Consider the following 6270-nt stretch of genomic DNA (forward strand, 5'->3'; position numbering starts at 1 on the left):
TGCATTACTCCAATCTGCCCCTATCTTTCCATTGCTTTTTTCTCTGCCACTATGCCCTCTCTTACAAGGACGTGGTCATTGGAGTTAAGAACCACCCTGTAGGGGCAGGAATGACCACTGAGCAGGTTTTCTAGGTTCCCATGCAGACTGGGTAAAGGAGAGGTCCTGGAGCCCTCAGTGGCTTTTGAGGGTTTTTTATCTACATTTACCAGGCATATGGCAGGCAGGGGTGCTGGGGGGCCGGGAAGCTGGCAGTCCTCCCAGCCCCCAGCAAATCTCCACTCTAACTGGGCTCTCTGGTGTTCTCTCTGCGTCTCTGCTTCTTCTCTTGGCTTTGGTTCGTTCTTGGCTTCTGCTGGTGTCCCCATGATGCCGCCCTTGTAAACTCAGTCTCTCAGGCCAGGTGTACCCACTTCAGGTGCCCACCATCAGGCAAACATTCAGGGCCACGGGGTTCCCTCATCTATCTTAATGGTGGGAGGGCAGAAAAGCCTGATACTTTTAACTTACCCTACACACCCTAAATCCAAATCGCTTTGATCTAATTTCACTTCAAAGCCCAAATAAAGTAATATTATGAACTTCTGGGTAAGAGACTCTATTCAACTCACTACAAGGCTCCTTACCACTTAAAACTAAACATCACTTATCATCAGGGAAATGCAAATCAAAACCACAATGAATACTACCTCACTCTCTTTAAGACTGGCCCATTAAAAAAATAAAACAGAAACAACTATTGATGAGAGTTGGGAGAAAAAGGAACATTTGTACACTGCTGGTGGGAAGGGAAAAATAAACCGTGGTGCATTTGAAGACTGGTCCACCCCTGTGGAAAACAGTATGGCAGGTTCTCAAAACAGTAAAAATAGATATATGATACAATCTAGCCATTCTACTTCTTGGTTATTTATCCAAAGAATGCAAAAAAATATTCATTTGAAAGGATATATGCACTCATATGTTCATTGCAGCAATTCTTTTTTTTTTAAATAATAAATTTTATTTTTATATTCCCCATACAATTGCACCCCCCCCATTCTGACCCCAATCCCTCCCCTCCCGCCCCCCACCCCCCAAAAAGTGTCTCTGGTTCATAGTTTTTTGTTGATTTTGATTTTCACTTTCTTATAGTTATTCATTTTCCTGGTCCCTTATTTAAGTTTTCTAGATTCCTGCTATGAGTGAGACCATCTGATATTTTTCTTTTTCTTTCTGGCTTATTTTGCTGAGCATGATCCCTTCCAGTGCCATCCATGTTGCTGCAAACTGCATGTGTTTATCTTTTTTGATTGCATTGCAGCAATTCTTAATGGAAACCGCCTAAGTGCCCAGTGACTGAGGAGTGAAATAAAAGGTGGCGTATAAAAATCCCAAGGGAATACTACTCAGTTACAAGATGAAGCCTTGCCATGTGAGACAACATGATGGAACTGGAGGATATAATGAGCACTTTGGGGGTGGATGTGATGTGGCGATATACATCTGAGGAGGTGTGGACCTGTAACTCTAGATGCCAATGGCACCTCATTGACAGAGAGAGGAGGGAAGGGATGGGTAAGAGAGACAGAGAGAGAAAGAAAGAGAGAATGAAAGAAAGAAAGGAGAGAGAGGGAGAGGGAATAAGGGAAAGGGAGGGATGAAGAATGGAAGGGAGGAAAATTCTAGCTAGATAGCAAAGGTCCAGGCGCTGTCTCACCCATGCTGGACGTGGGATTTGTTTACATTACTTGACTGTACAGTCACGGTTTCTACGTAAGTGAAATAAGGACAATAATAATGTCGACCTTAAAGAGTTTACGTGTGAATTAAAACATAATCTTTATAAAGGTTTTAGTATAAACTGGTTGTCAAATGTTGGCTTCTCTTCTTTTTTCATTTTATAGGACCAATGGCTGTCTGGAGAGTACACCCCTCCTCCCACTTCTTACCTGATTGACTCCTGTAGCCAGCCTAGGTCTCACTTCCTAGAGGAATCATTGTGTCCTAAGTAGAATCAAATAGTCCTCAATCCCTTTTTCAGCCCTTATCACAATAGTGATTGATTATTATAATCTAGTAATATTGAATCACTTTTGGTAGTGAATATCTAATACCTGATTCCCCATGGAGGTAAGTGTTCTACAGTGATAAAAAATCTCTTTAGTTTGATATGGACACAAATGGCCTCTGTGATTGAATCCTGCCTCCTTCACTCTTCCTCCTTGGATGATGTTTTTTTTTTTAAAGATTTATTTATTTATTTATACAAGCACTGGGTTCTGTCAGAAGCCCAGGAGGGTGAGAGAATTCACCAGAGACAGAACAGGGTGCAGAACAGGCAGACTGACTAAATACACTGCTGAGGGGAGCAGCGGGCGGGGCAGGGGAGGTCTGTGCACCACGTGGGACCCTCGCCAGAGGCCTGGGTTTGAACCAGCACTGTGGAGGTTGTGGGCAGCTTTGCAAGCCAGTGCTCAACTGCTGGGCCTCGGCGGGGGGGGGGGGGGGGGGGGGGAGGGGGGCCCTCCCTAGGATGAGGTTTTAATCCATTCAAGTCTCAGATCACGCATATGAAAAGGCTATCATAATATTATTACTTACCTTGAGCAACTGTGAGAATTAAATAAAATGCTATATGTAAAATACATAATTCACAGTGCTGGGTATCCCCTAAATGTTTACAAATGGTTAATAATTGCTAAAATTCCTTTTTTCATTCCTTTTTTCATTGGTTAGGGGACTACATTAATACTGAAAAAATTTGTCAGTTTATTGAACAAGTCTAGGAATACAACCTATGCTTGCAAAATAGTGTGGCAATTCCATGGGTTCCAATGACCTTGTCCCCTTGGGATTTTCTCCAACTAGAGTTAGAAGGCTTAAGGAAATGGTTCCCTGACACTGCTGCTCCCAAATCATTTCCTCTTATTACAGACTTCACAATCCTATTTAGAACCAGGATTTTGAAAAAATGTTCAGAGAATCCAATTTGTTTCCAGCCTTAGGGTGAGCTTTTGGAGAAGGAGAAGAGCCACCAGGAGGGCAGTGAGAAAGATCAGGCTAAGGCAGGTCTGCTTCCTTGGCAGGTGAAGCATGACGAGGCAATACTAGGTTGGTGAGGAGGGAGATAGAAACTCTGCACTGTGTTTACACTCTACGAAAGAACAGTGTTGCATGGAAATATAAAGGCAGCTTTAAATTTTAAAAGAAAATCATTGCTACCTGTAAGGGCAGGACAGGGCACTGTGCAGGTTTTCTGATCCCATGCAGACCGGGTAAAGGAGGAGTCAGAGTCCTCAGTGGTTTTGCAGGTCTTTTATTGGGGTTCACCAGGCATATGGCAGGCATGGGTGTGGGCTGGGGGGCTGGGAGGCCTGCCAGCCTCCCAGCCCCCCAGCAAGTCTTCACTCTATCTGGGCTCTCTAGCATTCTTTCTGCTGCTTCTCGGCTTCTCTTTCAGCTTCAGCTTTGGCTTCTACTGCTGCTGCTGGCGTCCCCATGACGCCGCCCTTAAAAGCACAGTCTTAGCTCAGCTGAATCCCATCTACCTATGCCCACACCCTATTCCAGGTGCCCGCCATCAGGCATGCATTCAGGACAAGGATCCATCATCTATCCTGATGGCGGAAGGGCAGAAAAGCCTGACATTTTCTTTACCCTACACTACCCTAAGAATAAATTTATTGAAGGACTTACAGTATTTCTTTCTGCATTGCCTTTGCAGCAGCAAACAACTTAGTGGCACAGCATTGCCATCAGGCTGACCTGGTTTAAAAATCTGGTAGAAATGTTACTTTCATTTTAAAGTGAGTCATGAATCACCTGGGTTTTTAAATCTATTTTTTGTGGGCTGAAAGTTGGATGACTGAAGTCATTTATATTTCCTTAAATAGAGGGAACTGAATGAATTTTTTTGCTGAGACACAAAAGCAAAGTTGGGAGGTGGTTCTTGCCCCGATTTACAATGGGTGTCTCTACGAGAAAATTAGGAGATTATAAAGGGGACTCCACATTAATATGGATCAGTCCAGTCTGGCATATAAAGAAGAGAGTATGATATTATTAAAGAGAACATCTTGTCCTCCTCAATTTTTGTATATTAGTGGATCCTAGCTGAGTACCTGTGATACTTCCATTTAGTGCTCTTGAAGACTCAGGGCACTATCTAGAGGAATAAGATAACAGGTCACTGTACCAGGGGTTGATAACAATATAAGATGGAGAAAAAGACTTTTAGATAGCAAAACCTGAAGGTGAATAAAGCTGGCAAGTAAAAGATAGTTCTCCTGCCAGGGCTATTCACCAAGTCAATACTATAAGTTTACTATTCATGGGCCTCCCTAGGCCCAGGGATTAAGTCTCAGAGCTATCATATTATCACCAGCCACTGCAGCATGAGTTTGATCCCTGGCCAGGGAGCTAGTCACATGGCATTGCAGATCTCTCGTGTCTTGTCCTGTTTCCCCTCAGCTGTGTATTTCAGTAGATCTGCCTGTCTGCTCCCCACTCTGTCTCTGGTGAATCCTCTCACCCGCCCCAGCCCCCTCTTGCCTACACCCCAGTTCTTGTATGCAGAAATGAATAAATGAATAAAATGAATCTAAAAAAAGTTTACTCGTCATATCGGATGCCACCAGAAAATACTACAATTTTCACTTGCCATAGGATGCTAGTGGGGCTCCCACGCCTAGACCTACAAGAGATATTTTGTCAAAGTATAATGGAGAGCAGTGCACACAGTCCTAAATCAACATGAAGCAGGGGACCATTCTTCTCCCATGCCACATTGACGTCTATAATACTATGGAACGTCATCTTCGCAGAAGAAATGAGTGGGGTGTTTGACTGAGAAAATGAGCATTTACTCCTTGGGGTATAAGTTGGTGAACATTAACAATTATAGTTCTCACTTCTTGCCAGCAGATGGTGATCAAGATGAGATTAATTATAGACAAAAATTAAGATATTTTGTTGTTTTCTCAGCTTCCAAAATGAGTTAGATTGTTAACTGAACCTTACACAAATGAGATATTGTTTTGTAGCATCTCCATATAAATGTTAATGGATTGTGCTGTATCCCATAATATTTACTTATTTAATCATTTCTTTATTAAGTACCTTTATTCCAATTATTTGCCTGTTAGGAACAATGCTCTAGTAAATATAGTTGAACTATCAGCTCTCTACACAAATTTTTATTTGCAGTTCACAAATTGGTGAGGATTTTTGAACATAGATTTCTAGAGTAAAAATGTTGATCAGATATTTGTTGTCTGTGGGTAGTATGAAGTTTGTTGTTGTATTTAACTCTTTATTGTGAAAGTTTTTAAACATCCATCAAAGTGGAACAAATAGCTCTGAAAACCCATATGTCACAATTACTGACATTCAATAAATGTGAACTTGGAAATCTTGTTTTACTTCTATCCTTATCATTTAATCGCTCCACTCCTATCTAGGATGGTTACCAAGGAAATAATCATTATGTAATTTCACCTACAAATATTTAGGATGTGTCTCTAAAAGATACCTGCTTTTACTATTATAGCATGAATGCCATTATAATACTCAAAAATCTAAAATGATTCCATTATCCTTTTGCAGATAAAGGCATTGCATAAATCTGTCTTTCTCATCATTTTGCTGTTGGTGCTCTCCTTCCTCTGCTATTCCTGACCAAAAATAGCAATTACTTATTTTTTAAAAAGATTTATTTATTTATTCATACAAGAACTGGGATGCAGGCCAGAGGTGCAGGGGGTAAGAGGACTCAACAGAGACAGAGTAGGGAGCAAAACAGGCAGACTGAGTGAAGCACACTGCTGAGGGGAGGAGTGGGTGAGGCAGGGGAGGTCTGCTGTGCCATGTAGCTCTCTGGCTGGGGACTGAACTCGTGCTACAGTGGTTGCAGACAGCCTCATAGGTTGCATCTCAACCTCTTGCACCACCAGGGAGGCCCCAGCAATTACTTATTAGATATGTCTTTTGCTAATCTTTCCTCCTATTCTGTGGCCTGTCATTTTCATTCTCATAAGCATCTTTTTTTTTTAAGATTTATTTATTTATTTATACAAGCACTGGGTACAGTCAGAAGCGTGGGAGGGTGAGAGAATTCACCAGAGCCAGAGCAGGGAGCAGAGCAGGCAGAAGGACCGAAGTACACTGCTGAGGGGAGCAGCGGGCAGCAGGAGAGGTCTGCACGCCATGTGGGACCCTCCTGCGGTGGCTGGGGAGCAGCCGGTCGAACTGGCGCTGCAGAGGCTGCGGCCAACTTCGCAAACCTGCACT

This window comes from Talpa europaea (assembly GCF_964194135.1).
Source record: "Talpa europaea genome assembly, chromosome: 1".
Classification (NCBI taxonomy): domain Eukaryota; kingdom Metazoa; phylum Chordata; class Mammalia; order Eulipotyphla; family Talpidae; genus Talpa; species Talpa europaea.